At 38.3% G+C, this 16,045-nt stretch overlaps 1 protein-coding gene across 1 annotated transcript in view; it reads right to left on the bottom strand.

Moving 5' to 3' along the window:
* Nucleotides 1-16,045, bottom strand: part of CPXM2 (carboxypeptidase X, M14 family member 2) — a 1,728,300-nt gene that overhangs the window by 1,326,530 nt on the left and 385,725 nt on the right. The window lies entirely within an intron of this gene.

The following is a 16,045-nucleotide window of genomic DNA, read 5'->3' as shown; positions in this document are numbered from 1 at the left end:
TCACATGGATGGGGAGCCTGTTCCATAGACTGGGTAGTCTCTGGGATACATACCCATCTCTCCAGCAGGTACTATTTATATCGCAGGCAAGGTTTATGTCTTTAGAATGTGAAATTCTGGTGCTGTTTGTTTTGCGGATATGCAGGGGGTTCATCAAAGTGGGGTCTAACAATGCCCTGTATTCCAGGCATAGATCTCCTCTCAACAGATTCTAGTAGACATACAGGGATAGGGCTGATAGGCGTTCTGTATAGTTCATTTTACTTACGTTGTGTGTTCTTTTAGTGAGGAACCTCTTTGAACATTCCGATTGTTGGATATGCCTGGTTAGGGACATACTAAAGGGGGAATCGTACTCAAGGATAGGTCTGATGAATGCCTAATACAGTGGAACAATGACTTCCTTAAACCTAGATACCATATCTTTGTTTATAAGTTGCTCAACAGAGAATGATTTCCTCACTTGTGATGGTCAAAGGCTGGATTACTGTCTGTGTGTGTCCCTACGTCTCTAACTACTGGGTCAGCCCTAAGTGGTGTGCTGTCAATGTACTAGTTTCAGGGATAGATGACTTCCCAAAGGATACTATTATGCATTTCCTGGCATTTAGTTTTCATCCATTGATCTGACACCAGTTGTTTGTCTGTGTCAGCCCTTACTGGAGAACATTTGTGCCATGTGGCATTCAGTGACAGCTCCTAATTTGCAATCATCTGCAAATTTAGTCAGCCAGAGGCCTTTGACATTGGCCTTGACTAAAGAGAAGTAAATGCCAAAAAGGAGTGGTATCAGGACCAATCCCTGAGGGACTCCACTTGTGACTGGCCTCTTTGTAGAGGTGGACTCCCCAAGTCTAGCTTCCTGGGTCCTGTCTGTGAGCCAGTTATCTATCCACCTGATGACATAAAGGTTAGTACCTAAATTCTTTAGTTTGTCAGTGATGCCTGAGTGGGGTATTGTGTCAAATGCCTAGGCCACGACAAGGTAGACTCTGTGAACCATTTTGCCTTCATCCATTGATTTGGTGACCTTCTCAAAGAAATACACCAGGTTGCTAAGGCATGACCTTCCCTTGATGAAGTCAAATTAGGTCGGGTCCAGTGTCTGGAGTTTTACTGTATCATGGAGCTGTAGGAACTGATGTGGAAGAGTGGAAGGGTGTGATTAACATCAGGTAATTCATCCTTCAGAAGGAAGGAGGTAAGGCCTCCTGCAAAACTAGTACATACAGGTGAGAAATGTACATAGTATGCAATATACATGTCCAAGATGTGCATTTCACCCTACCAAGCTGCATCCACATGGTGGTCTTTACTGACCACATACAATGAATGCAAATGCTCACAAGTGAAGCTGAACAGGCCCTCACACTTTTAGGAATGTGAAGTTCATCCAGTATGGATGGTTTAGGGCCATACAATGGAACATCTCTCATGGCTGTCTAGAAGGGAGATATGCAGCCAACTTACTCTCTCCATGATGATGGAGATAGAATGAGCACAGTCAGTGCAGAAGCTTGCAGCATGGACAGACAAAGCACAAGAAAAGTTTAAAAAACATTTTGTTTTACCAGAATTGTTCTACATTCATCCCTCAGAAGATATAATGCACCTTTACACTCAATGTACTTTGAATGAAATATCCCTTAAAACTGAATTTATTTTCTCAGTGACAGTTATTGTATGATGTTAGTCCATATCTTGAAACTTCAGTAAGTAGGGAAGCCAAACATATAGTGTCACAATTGTCGCTTGTCTCTCTCTATTATAGATGATGAACAGGCAAGGTAGTTAGTTTATATGCTTTATTACATAGAAACACATCAGGATGGATAGCAGCTTTAAAAATATAAACAAATTGATTAACAGACAGACTCTACAGACATAAATGCTTACATTTCAACATCCTACTACAAAATGGTAGTCAGTCTCACATGTGCTCAGTATTTATACACTTGTGCAAGCCCTTAGCTTCTTAAAGTTGTACATGCACACTGATCTGCATCCTCCCTCTTAAATAGATTGTCTTTAATGAAATGATATTAGACTAAAACATGCAATAATATATAAATTAGAAACAAACACAATGCTCATGTCCAAGTTGCCATTTATCGGTAACATGGTCTGGAGATATGAACTGCTCTAGTAACATAGTATTCAGAAATAGGTTTAGCAACAGGGACAGTCTTCAGTGAACGACTCATATCAGGAACTTCGGGATTCCTCTCAGGAACAAGGATATTTACTGGAACATCCTCAGAAACTGGAACACTGGACAACTCACTCTGAGATAAAAAGTCTTTGTTACAAGCTAGGTGCTGTGGTTCAGGCTTAGACACCAGCATCAAATGTTTCCATTTCCACCTAAACTCTGCACCTTGCGATTCCACAATATATGATCTCAGCTCTGGACAAATACTCTTCACGACTCCAATCCTATCATGATCTTTGCATGTTTGTAGTCTCACTCTCTCTCCTTCACGTAATGGATTGAGCAGTTTGCTGGACTTATCATAATAAGATTTCTGGGCTAGGCATTTCTTTAACAGATGGGCTTTCAGAAATCTGTTATTCTTAGCACTTTGAACCAACAAACTACTGCTGATTGGTAATGTAATTCTAGTTTGTCCTGACAAAAGTCTCTGGGCAGGTGAACCAAGATGTATATCACGAGGAGCATTTCTGATATTCAAGACATTCAGAAAAACATCACTACTGTCTAGTTTCGACTTCTCAAGTAACTGTTTTGCACTTTGAACTGCACGTTCTGCCAAACCATTTGACTGTGGATACTCGGGACTACTTGTGACATGAGTAAAGTCCCACTCTTCAGTGAATCTTTCAAATTGCTGGCTAGTAAACTGCATGTCATTGTCAGAAATTACTTAGTGTGGAATACCATGAATTGCAAAATGATGATTCATCTTAGTAATGACAGTAATAGACAATAGATTAGGAAGTAGGTCAATCTCAAACCAATTAGAATAAGAGTCTACTAACACCAAATAATATTGACCATTCCATTTGAAAATATCAGTGGCTACTGTTGACCAAGGTAGTTCAGGAATCTGGTTTAGTTGAAGTGGTTCCTTCTGTTGATGTGGCTTTGTACTATTACATACAGAACAAGATGAAAGTACTCTCTCAAATGTCTTGTGACAGAGAAGGTCAAAATACTAGTCCTCTTGCCCTCCTTTTAGTAGAATCAGTTCCTTGGTGGCCATGATGCAAGATAATAATATACTCTTGTTGAAAGGCCTTTGGAACAATCACTTTTAGACCTTTCATGTGGATACCATTATCAAACAAAATCTCATCTCTGCAAGGAAAATAAGGTTGCACTTCTTGAGGCAAACTAGATTGCTTTCTAAGCTCATCAAGACGTGTGGAAGAAAATGTTCTCACTTCCATGACTTCAAAATCAAGTTTCTCATTCTCATGCTCTTCAGTGGTAATACTGGGTGATATGGATAATATATCAGCAAGATAAAGAAGTTTGCCTTTTGTGTAGACAGAACTGAAACTGCACTTCTGCAGTCTCAACATCATACGTTGCGATCTAGCTGTAGCTAAATCCATGGGCTTTCTCAAAATAGTGACTAGAGGTTGGTGGTCTGTTTCAATCTAGATAGGTCTATCATAAATATAATCATGGCAATTTAAACATGCAAACACAATTGCCAAAAGTTATTTCTCTATCTGAGCATACTGCTTCTCAGTTGAGTTAAAGATCTGGACACATAGGTAACAGGTTGACCTTCTTGGAGAATGACTGCACCAAGACCAAATTTTGAAGCATCACAGGAAAGAGTAACTGGTTTGTGAACATCATAGTATATACGAGTTGGTAGACTGGGAATTCTCTGTCTCTGTTTCAGGACATCAAATGCTCTATGTTCCAACCATGACCAGGATACATCTTTATGTGTCAGCTCTATAAGCAATGCTGCTAGTTGGCTTAAGTCTGGAATGAACTTACCTAGGTAATTAACCATGCCAAGAAAGCATTGAAGGGCTTGAACATTGTCTGGAGCTGGTATCTCAAGAATAGCTGTTTGCTAGGAAGGGTCTGGTCATAAGCCTGAACTGGTAAACAAATGACAAACATAAGTGACTTCTCATAACCTGAACTTGCACTTCTAAGGATTCAGCTTAAGATTCACTTGATGAGCTCTTTCCAGAACTTTCTTGAGCTTTCTTGCATGCTCAGCTTCACTATGACCTCCTACTAGAATATCATCTACTATAATAGCACAGGGGTACCCAGAAAAAAAATTGCTCCATTGCATGCTGAAAGACTTCACTGGCAGAATTTATCCCAAATGGCATTCTCAAAAATCTATAGCTGCTAAAAGGAGTACTGAATGTACTGAGTAGTGAGGATTTCTTGTCAAGCAAAATTTGCCAAAATGAACTCTTTGCATCTAAGACAGAAAAAACTGTGACATTTGTCATCAGAGCTGCAACTTCTTTGACTGTATGCATTGCATGATGAGGTCTTTTCAGTGCCTTGTTCAAATCTCGTGGATCAATACATATTCTGATATCATCTGAGCTTTGCTTCTGAGCTTCTACCATGGAAGATACCCATTCAGTTGGTTTATCAACTGGACAAATTACACCTAGCTGCACCATTTTATCTAACTCAGCTTTGACTCTGTTCGGCATAGCTACTGGAACATTCTGGGCTTGCCTGACAACTGGACTGACATCTGTGTCTAACTTCACAGAGTACACAACTGGTAGCTTGCCTAGTTTGTCGTCGAAAATAACAGCATATGTAGAAAAAATATAATGGGTGAAATTTGAGCAGTGGTCTTTTAAGCTAACGTGATGGACTTCCTTATTAAATGAAAGCAGTCCCATTTTCAAACTGTCTCTGAGGCCTAATAATGATTGGACATACCTTTTGACCACATAAAATAACAAGTCATAGCTTCTCCCAGCAGAGTAACATGAAAGTACTACTGAGTCTTCCATTTGATTCTCTGCACCACAATAAGCAACAAGCTTTGCACATTTTGCCAAATCAAACTTCTCACCAGCACGTACTCTAGTAAATGTTTCTGCAGTCATAACACTGCACTTTGAATCTGTGTCACCTTTGAGCTCTATGGTTTTTCCATTTATTTGAACAGTACAAAATACTTCATTCTTTGCCCTTAAATCTACTGCATTGACTGTTTCATTAAGTACTGACACACCATCAACATAAAGAGTAGGGTTGCAGCATTCTGAATGATCAACTTGTTTTTTTGAATGTTCCCTTTTAATAAAAGAATGTGTGCCCTTTGACTTACAAGACCTTTTGAAATGATTCAATTTATTGCATTTGTGACACTGCTGACTAAAAGCTAAACATTTTTCCCTTTTAGGCTCATGACTTCCTCCACAATTACGACAGTTGGCTATGAAACTAGGTGGACAGGTTCCCTCACCCTTATGCTTGTTTGCTGACTCACTCTTATGCTTCACTGAAACTGTATGGTTTCCAGACTACACCTTAGAACTTGCTAGAAAGCAGCTATGGAGTTTTCTTGTGAGTGCTGCAGAGTTTATAGTTACAGCCATGTGCTTGGGCCTGTTTTTGTTAACCACATTCTGCATACTATCAACATGGGCATTAGATGTTTCTGGAAGCATGCATCTCTCATTTCTAAGCATGTGTGCCTTTCTGTAATATATCTGACAAATCTCAATGGCCTGATTCAAAGTTAAATCACTGTCACTGTCACTAAGCAAAATCTTTTTCACAGCATCATCTTTAATACCACACACAAGTCTGCCTTTTATCAACTCATTCCTTAAATCACCAAATCTGCACATTTTAGCTTTTTTTCTCAAATCAGTTATATAGGCTGCAAAAGTTTCATCAAGCTTTTAATCCCTTGTGTAAAATAAGCCCCTTTCCATTGTAACATTTGTTTGGGGGTTACACATTTCTCTAAATTTACATTTCAAGCACTTGCAATCTTCCTTTGACACAGCCGGTACAACTATATGCTGCGCCTGCAAAGACAGCAGGCACATACACAAATGAATGCTCCCTTTCTATGGTTTCTGAACCAACTAAATTAAGCAGAATAAATGCCTTTGTATGGTTATCTTTATCAGAAAATGCAGCCTGTATGAAAATATCATACTCTTGCTCAAACACTCTCCAGTTCTCTGCAGTATTATTGTTAAACACCGATGGAGTTGGTTTCCGAAATCCGTCTGCCATGCCAACAAATTATGTCAAAACACACTGAAAAAATATGGCCCTGCAATTATGTATGAATATGCACACAACCAGCAGTTGTAAAAACATTCAAATGCACAATGAACTCTTCCAACCACTGCACTTTGCAATTTGTTTGTTTATTTATTTTACATTTGTTAACCGGGGGTGTCTGACTGAGCCAAAAAGGCCCTTTTTCACCAGAGGCCCAGGTAGAAAAGCTCCACAAAGAAAAATTACAGACACATTTAGTTATTTAGACATGATCAGTATACACACAAATTACAAGAGACATGTTTTACAGTGGTATGCGGCACATAAACAGTTACAGTGGAGAGAACAAACAAAAAAATATTAATTTTAAAAATAAAGGTAATTAATAGATTTGTGGTGTACAGCTGAAATTTGGGACATAGGTAGAATACATATATAGTACACAGGTACAGTACATACATTGTAGATTAGTCAGTGTTTGTGAGTAAGATTGAAAACTATTATCAAGTGCTCTAGATTTTGTATGTATATGTTATCCGCTTTCACTAGCCTGGGGAGCAATCATGGCACTGCCAACTTTGCTTGAGATGTTGCCTGATGAGGTCTTTAAAGGAGGCTTTGGATGATGTGTTTTGAATGCTAGTGGGGACAGAGTTCCATTTTTTAGCCACTGAACTACTATATAGTGCATCTCCAAGGCTATTGTAGCTGTTGACGACTTCTAGTAGTAGTTTGCTTGATGATCTAAGAGGCCTTTTGGCTGAGTGATGTACTAGGTTTTTGAGAGCAGGACACTTATTGGGGAGGTAATAGATAGAATGACAGAGGCAGAGCTGATTGTAGGTTAGAAGGTTGGGCAGTTCAAGCCAGTGGAGCTGTCTCAAAGCAGTACAGTGATGAGTTCTATATGAGCAATTTGCAGCAAAGCGAGCAATTCTGTTATAGCAGGCTTCCATTTTGCTTAGTTCAGTTTTGTTGAGATTAGTCAGAATGGGAGATGCATAGAGTAGGTTGAATAGAAGTTGGGGGCAAGCAATGGCTGATCTTGTGTTGTTGGTAAGAAATGGTTTGATACGGTAGAGTGACTCCAGTTTGGCATGTACTTTTTTAATAGTGAAGTTGAGATGACTATCAAATTTTAGGTGGGAGTCTATGGTTATTCCCAATAGCTTAGCCTGTGCCACTGGAGCAATTAGAGTAGCATTTGTGGAGTAGATAGTGAATTGACTGTTAGTGTTTTTGTTAGAACTGGTTATAATCATAAGCTGAGTTTTCTTTGGATTGAGGATAAGTTGGGCTTTGGTAAGGTAGTTTTCAACATCAGAGAATGCTAGATGAGTTGTTTGCAGGAGGGTGGGAATGTTTTGTGCAGCACAGATTAAGGTAGTGTCATCTACATACTGAATTATAGATGCATGCTGTGTGGAGGTATGGAGGTCATTTGTGAAGATTGTGAATAGTAGTGGTCCTAAGATAGAACCCTGTGGGACTCCTATAGTTATGGGCAGCTGAGGAGAGAGAATTTTCCCATTTCACAGCTTGGTACCTGTCAGTTAAGTAGCTTTGGAACCAGGTAAGAGTGGAATTTGATAGATGATATTGGTTTAGTTTGTTTAGCAGGATTTGGTGTGAGACTGTGTCAAATGCTTTGGACATATCCATAAAAGAGTTGACACTTGTAGGCCTTCATTTTTGAGGGGGTTTACTGTGTCTGTGAAGCAGAGGAGAGCTGTAGTGGTACTATGGGCAGGTCTGAAACCATGCTGAGTAGGTGACAGGATGTTGCTGTCTAGGAGATAGTTTAGCATCTGGGTATGGATGCATTTTTCTAGGATTTTGGGCAGGGGGGAGAGTAAAGCAATGGGTCTGTAGTTATTAAGTTCAGTGGAGGTCCCGCCTTTATGTATGGGTGTAACATAGGATATTTTCCAGAGTTTGGGCACATAGTTTTCAACAACTGATCTGAGATCTGAGAGTGGAGACTGGGATAGCAATAGCATCTGCTGTGAGTTTCAAGAAATAGCTGGGGAGTAGGTTGGCTGCTGTTGATGAGGTTTTTAGTTTGGAGAGCATGCTTTTGATTGAAGTGGTGGAAACTGTTTTGAGGTTAAAGCTTGTATTGGTGTTATTTGGGTTAGGGGGGAGAGTGAGGAAGGAACTGTCCTGTGATACTAAGGATAGAATTGAGTTCACAAATATATATTTGCAATATATGCTCTGTAATGGCTGTATTTTGTGAAATAACTGTACTTTAATACTACACAAACATGTGAACACTTCATACACTTCAGACAACTTGAATAACTTTGATTAATGCAAAAATGTAATGCTTATTGAAATAATGCAGTCATTTCCCTTATTTTATTTGTTTTATGCGATTTGGACTCTATTTCAAATATTTTCCGTAGTTATTTGGAATATTTCTGTTAACATATCATAATATCTAATATATCTAGTACAGCAAACACAGGCACCAAGTGGAGGTGACCAAACACAAAGCACGAACCACGAGCCAAAGTGGAAGCACCAGCAGTTTATTCACTACATTAAGTATTCCACTAGAATTAACCCAAATATTTTTAACTTGAAATCTAGGTATTTTGCCAGAGGGTACGTTTTAGATCCATTGGCAGCCACAGTGGGTCTCATAGGGGGATCCTCAATGTTCTTATATACCTTAGGGATCCCGAATATGACAGGTATTCTGGGCTTCTCCATACTAAGATATTTATAAGTTTCATAATTAATTAAGTTGTAATCTAACATGTCTTTTAAAACAAAATCAATTTTTCGATAGGCCAAATTTATTTAGTTTCTAGATACTCTAATGTACCTTGACGTATTGTTTAACATGTTCATCATTTTACTAGAATATAAGATACTATCCATAAATACCACCCTTCCCCCCTTATCCGTACTTGGTGCCTGTGTTTGCTGTACTAGTTTCTTGGTTGTTTCAGGTACCTGGCCTCATAATATGTAATATATCTGTTACTTAGAGATTCATTTATAGCATTTTAAAGGCCTCATTTCATAATTTGTGAATAAGAAATAGCTTGAGCAACTTTTAATACCTGAAATTCTTTTCTGACCTGTTTTGTCAGTTATATGTGCAGTTGGAATGATTCACTCCTATATATACCTCCAATGTTAACTGAGTGCCTCTCAGTCTTGAACTGAAGAATCTGGATCCAAGGGCACCCGCAGGCAGGTGCAAGGGGGTGCACTTGCACCCCTGGAACTGGCTGGCCGAGAAATAAATTTTATTTTAATTTAAAAAAAAAGTTTTTTTTTAAAGGGCATTCCTCTTTAAGAACGCCCTTTGCATCCATAGGCACAAGAACCATAAACCTCCCCCTTTTACAGCTGTAAGACCTATAGGACCCATGCGTGCATTGCACGCTAACGTAAATTCAAACACAAAAGTGCACGGAGGTTGCCAGTGTCACAGTGATCCATTTATGCACTGCCATTTTTGTTTATATGCAGGCTGAGGTAAGGATTTTGCTGCCAGAGAAGTGCTCTGTTTTGTTTATTTATATACAGCAGAGCCTCCGTTTTTATCTCTGCAGGCTGAAGTAAGGATTTTTATTCCAGAGAAGTGCTCCATTTTGTTTATTTGTATACAGCAGAGGCTCCGTTTTGTTTATATACACACTATACATAAAACTGGTATTTATGAACAGTAACAGGCTATAGGAAATTTGCACATGTCACCTGAATGTTTTACATACACGAATGTTTATGAGCGATGTTTGTCACTCCAAACTCGTACTCATCACGAGGAACGTACCTTATGTGGGGTCTTAAACTGTTCATGGTCCTTGAAGTTTCACACCGAAAAGGGTCTGTTACACATTCAGTGTTAGCAATTCTTTTAGCTGATACCCATTGTAAAAAGAAATAATCCATATTAATTAAAATATCTTGTTTATACATAAAAACAGCATATTTAACCATCCTATGTCCTTCCTAGCTGAAGATGTTAGTAAGCTCTTAGTTTGTATTCCACATTATGATGGCTAATGTTCCTCATTTTGGAGCTGGAAGGTTGAGAGCTTTGCTCGTACTACGTTCAAAAACATAGACTAACATATCTGAAGCTCCTGTTCTTAATGTATGTTGCTATGGGGACAGCATCAAGATGGCGTAGGGTTGAGTGTCAATGTCTTGTGGAGAGAAACTTAAAAGAGTAAAGCAGTGTTTGATCTAGTCAGTACCAACTTAAAATGTAGGGGAAAGTTTACTTTTTAATTTTAGTCTGTAACAGATTCTTACTGACATATGGATATGTCACAGAAATGCTCATATTTAGTCCAAAATGCTGAATATATGGTTTTGTGATTGTTGGGAAGTTTCCTTTTGCAGAATGATGCAAAGACCGTCACCATTTTCTGATCGCTACTCATATCCTTATTATTACTTTGGAATAATTATGAAATAACGTAATCCTTTTCTTGCTCCATTTTATGTGGATGAAGTGTAAGTGTTTTTCTTATATTTAACAGACTTTAACAGCCCTACTTACATATTCACAGCCCTTTATGTAAGCAACGTGTTATTGGAAACACGAAGAACTAAGGAACAAGCAGTTGTCAATGCCCAGTCTTGGCTTGTGCTGTGCTATTTTAGTTTATATGCAGGCAGAAGTGCTCTGTTGCTTTTGGATTCATCTCTATGCAGACTCCGTTTACTAAGGTGTATGTGTTAATCTCTAGGCAGGCTTATTCTGGGTTGGTTTATGCACTGCTGTTTTCGTTTATGTGCAGGCAGAAGTGCTCCATTTTTCTAAGATCCATTGTGTTTGGATTAATGTCTATGCAGAGATTCCATTTACTAAGGGTGTGTGTGTGTGTGTGTGTGTGTGTGTGTGTGTGTGTGTGTGTGTGTGTGTGTGTTTGTAAGAGGGAGGGAGGGAGGGGTGTATATCACAATTATCCAGATTTTTGCCTCATATTTTCAGATTGTTTCTCATAAAATTCTGTTTTTTCTGGCAAATCATTGAAGACTGAAGTTGAGTTTTAGACTTCATATCCTCAGAAAATGCATACTAATGCAAACAATTTTGTTCTATCCACTTTCTAAGGAGTTCGGGGGATGTATTTATGTGTCATACCTCTCATCTGTACAGAGTTTCACAGAGGCTGAGGTATGTGTGTGTGACAGAGAGTGAAATGCCCTATTTAGAGTTAGCAGGTGGAATTTATTTTCAAGGAATTGTGAGCTTCAAGAGAAGAGAAGTTTACTACTGCTCATGCTAAGTCTGCTTAAAATATGCAACTGTTTTGTTTAGCAAATGGTATCACTATTCGTTGTGTCTTTCGGCTTTTCCCGGTTAGGGGTCGCCACAGCGAAACTCCGGTCTGCTAATGATTGGCAGTAGATTTTTTACGTGCCGAGTTGCCAGCTCTGATGCACAACCTTCAATGAAGGTATGCCCATTCACGCATGTCTCCACACAGAGGACGCTCTAGCTGAGAATCGAACAGGACAACATCTTACTGTGAGGTGACAATGCTACCGCAGCACCACCACCACAGTGTCTGTGGTGTAGAATTTCAAAACAGTCTTAGTAGCACAGCAGGTAGCACACTTGCATCTTGATGTAGAGGGCTGTAGGTTCTACTCCTACCGCATGTAGATTTGCATTTTAAGGGGGTGGAGTGCTGCAGTCCTGAGTATGTCCTCCTTTGGATGAGATGCCTAGTAACTATGAACCTGTGTTTCCGCTTGCCACTTATTCCAATTGCAATATACAAGCTTAGCATTTTTTAAATGTAAAATAGGCAATTTATTGTTTAAGGACAGTAGGCACTGAATTTGTAGATGAAACACTGAAATATAAAGCTGTTATCTATCAACAACCTCTCCATTAGTTTCAGATCTCTTTAATGTGAGATTATTCAGATGACTTTTACTTCTGCAGAGATTGTGCATATTAACTGATATTGGCGGATTGTAATGATAGATGTTTAAGTGGCCTTTTATGGTTGAAATGTTCTGAATTGGGAAATTTGTCATTGGTTCATCTGTTTTGTTTCATTGCTTACTGGAAAAAATGTTCAAAACTATAAAACACACTCTCTAAGTGGTGTTGTATTAACAAGGGATATAGTTCAATTATTATATATTATAATTAATACAATCAGGAAGGTGAATCAAAGCAGTTATGCATGGTTCTGAAATATGTGCAAGGGGCTTATGATTTGAAAACAGTCCAAAGGTAAACTTAACCTGCCACTGGCCAGATGCATTTTCTTTGAATGTGGGTTTCAATGCTGTTTCAGTGAATGTGAGTTTCAAAGGTAGAGAAGTTTTAATGCCAAGTCTGTTTTCATTTTAAGACTGTTTAAGTTTAGCAAATGTCTATCAGTGTTTGTGTTATAAAACAGGAGGTTACTAGGCTATTGGCCCTGAGGCCCTAAAATTTGAAATAAAAGTTGTAAATTAAAACCAAATATATGTAATCATTGTAGAAGTAAAGCATAAAACAGTATGTACACCGAGAGTTTTGAACAGTGTTTATGGCAACTGTGGAGAAATAGCCAAGTAATGGGATACTGGAATGGCTGTGTGTAGTGGGGGGGGGGGTCTGTGTGTGAAGGGGGTGGGGTTGGGAGTGGTGCTTTGAAGGGGGCAGGGTTGGGGCGATGCTCCAGGTTTGCACCCCCCTGCAAAAAATCCTGTGTGCTCCCTTGTCTGGATCCCATTCTGGCCACATGTCCTTTTAGACATGCCACGTCTGGCACCATGTTGCTTGCCCTTTCTAGTATAGATGAAAAACAGGTGGGGTAATTTGTTTATATGCTTTATTACATAGAAACACATCAGGAAGGATAGCAGCTTTACAAAATATGTTATGCATTTTAGATGTTTTAAATTAGACCCATATATGGGTCTACTTCATAACACTGAATTTCCTAACATTGAGACCAAAACATCTAAAACCCAAAACATCTAAAACCCATAACATTGAATTTCATAACATTGAACACTACAAATCACATGAAAATAACATCCCCTCCACATATAATGACACCAAACTACCAAACACACTTTTAACTATGTTGCTCCGCCCCCAAACCCCCCATAAATAAAATATACCAACTCCAAGATCGCACTACAGTGGGAAAAAGTAAATTTCCTAACCCGAATGTATCAAGCCCCACTGCAGAAATGTAGTAAAAAGTGTGTTTTGCAGTTTGATGTCATTATATGTGGAGGGGATGTTATTTTCTTGTGATTTGTAGTGTTAGATGTTATGAAATTCAATGTTATGGGTTTTAGATGTTCTGGGTTTTATATGTTCTAGTCTCAGTGTTATGAAATTATATGTTATGGGTTTTAGATGTTTTGAAGGGGACCCAAATATATATATATATATATATATATATATATATATATATATATATATATATATATACATATATATATATATATACACTTATAAATATATGCAAAAATAAAGCAGATTCTATGCTTCTGTGAACAGAATACTCAATATCAATGTAACAGTAGTATAACTAGTAAAAGATAGAAGAAATACAGGCTGTGGTGAATGAGTGCTCTGTCTTAAATGTTAAATTCCATGATACCGACATTTTTCCAGAATACAGATAGTACACATTTGGGACTGCCATTATTATTCCAGAAAAATGGAAAGTCCGAGAGCTTCTGCATATTGGCTTGAGCTGGAGCTTGCTCATGTTTCTCTTGCCCATTTGATTCTAACCCAGTACTGTGTATATCAACATCTTTGTGGGCTTTGCATAGTCCAAGCACTGGAGAAAAGTGAGAAAGATATTACACTGCTCATCAGCAAATCACTCTTTCTCTGAGGTATGCTGACTTCAGGATGAGAATAATAAAGTATGGGATTGTGGGTTGTCAGTTAATAAACACTGAGGTGAGGATTACCTCTTGGAAAATAAATACCAGAGTTGTTTGTAAAATATTATAAAACAGCAATGAGTTTGAGTAAACATACACACACATACATACACTGCAAGCAGGACTGGCCTTTGGTCAACTGCTGCCCTAGACAAAAGGACTCCACAGCACCTCACCACCACCACCACCCAGTGCCCCCATCCAGGTGTACCTACACCATCCAGATTACTGGAAAAGCACCTCTGTTAGAGTGACATCTTAGGCATCTGCCTAGTTGGCCTTTGCCTAAGGCCTGCTATGACTGCAAGAATATGTATGTACTTGAGTCATCATTTACAAGTTCTTGCAAATGAGGAACTCTAGTGCAAACTTGCATATACATGCACACAGATTGTCTCTCTATACTTTATCACAACCTTCTCATAAATTTCACAAGTACTCTCATAGTCACAGAAAAGAATACCTTTCTTTGTTATTTATCTTTTTAAAAAATGCTGTATTTTGACGTCCCCCATCTAATTTACTCAGACGTTAGCTTTTACTACTGTCCAGTACTCCTTAAAAGACCACTATGAGCAGAAACTTAAAAAAATGAAAAACATATATATATGTATATATATATATATATATATATATATATATATATATATATGTATATGGGTTCCATACACTAGATCAAATTTTCACTAATTTGAAATAGTGCATGGAATGCTCACAGCAGCGAAAGTGCACTTAATTGAAAGTGCACTTATGCAAAGTTCAGTACAACAAACAGGTGTTGTACTGAACCTCTGTGCAGTACTCACGGACCTTAGGATTAGGGCACAGGTCATAGTAAGGGTATGATAGCCCTACGGGCTATCCCCTTACCATGACCCATGCCCTAACCCTAAGGTCCATGACGACTGCAGCGCAGTGAAGGACAAAGCAATGTCCTCCACTATGGTGCGATAGTCACGAACCTTAGGGTTAGGGCATGGGTTAGGGTAAGCGGATAGCTTTACTAACTATCCCCTTACCCTAACCCGTGCCCTAACCCTAAGGTCCGTTACTATCACACCAGAGTGGAGGAAATAGCTTGTTTTTTATGTCCTCCACTGTGCTGCGGTGTTTTCAGTTGTGTACTTATGCAAAAGTTCACTTTCTTTAAAGTGAACTTTCGCAGAAGTGAGGCTTCCTATTACAAGTTCGAAGTAGTGAACTTTCATTCTTGTAATAGGAATCCATATATATATATATATATATATATATATATATATATATATATATGTATTTAATTTTTCATGAAATTTTGCAAAATGCAAGCCTGTCAAGCAGCAAAATAATTATTTGTTAATAATTTTATTTTTTTCTAAATGCCCTCATGGGGGCAGACATGTTGATTTTATCTTGTTTTCCTGGAAAGCAACTTTTTGCCCATAATGCTCTCTGAGAGCATAGCTGATGATCTCATAATGCCCTAAACAGAAGTGTTGAAAAAAACTGCAAAGTTTACAAATCCTTAGTAGGTGCATTACTAACTGATTTTTCTAACTCTTGCATATTTTTTTATTTATAAATATGTTACACATTCTTTAAAACATACTTGGAGAGATGAGAGCAAAAAGTTTATACAATAAAGAGTTGTTAAAAATGGAATTTTAATTTCATGTACTGCTTCCTCTCCTTACTTCCCTCATTCATTCAGACTAGTGCTTTTTGTGCCTTAAAGCACCTCACCTATTTAGTCAAATGTAAAGGATAATCCATATTAAAAAGATTATTGGGCCTGGTCCCACCAGCAAAACTCTTAATTTCTAATCTAAACCTGAATCTTCTTTTGGTAGCAGTTTTATAGTTAATTTGACAGTGTATTTGTGAATCCCAAGTATGAGCAGTTCACAGTATCCCTAGAAGTGTATTCAACAATACTTACAATTTGAAATGCACTCTTGGTTTTCA

Source organism: Protopterus annectens, chromosome 14.part0, assembly GCF_019279795.1.
Source record: "Protopterus annectens isolate FY-2018-M chromosome 14.part0, PAN1.0, whole genome shotgun sequence".
Taxonomy (NCBI): Eukaryota; Metazoa; Chordata; order Ceratodontiformes; family Protopteridae; genus Protopterus; species Protopterus annectens.
The sequence above is the reverse complement of the archived record's forward strand: the minus strand, read 5'-3'. Positions and strand labels throughout refer to the sequence as shown.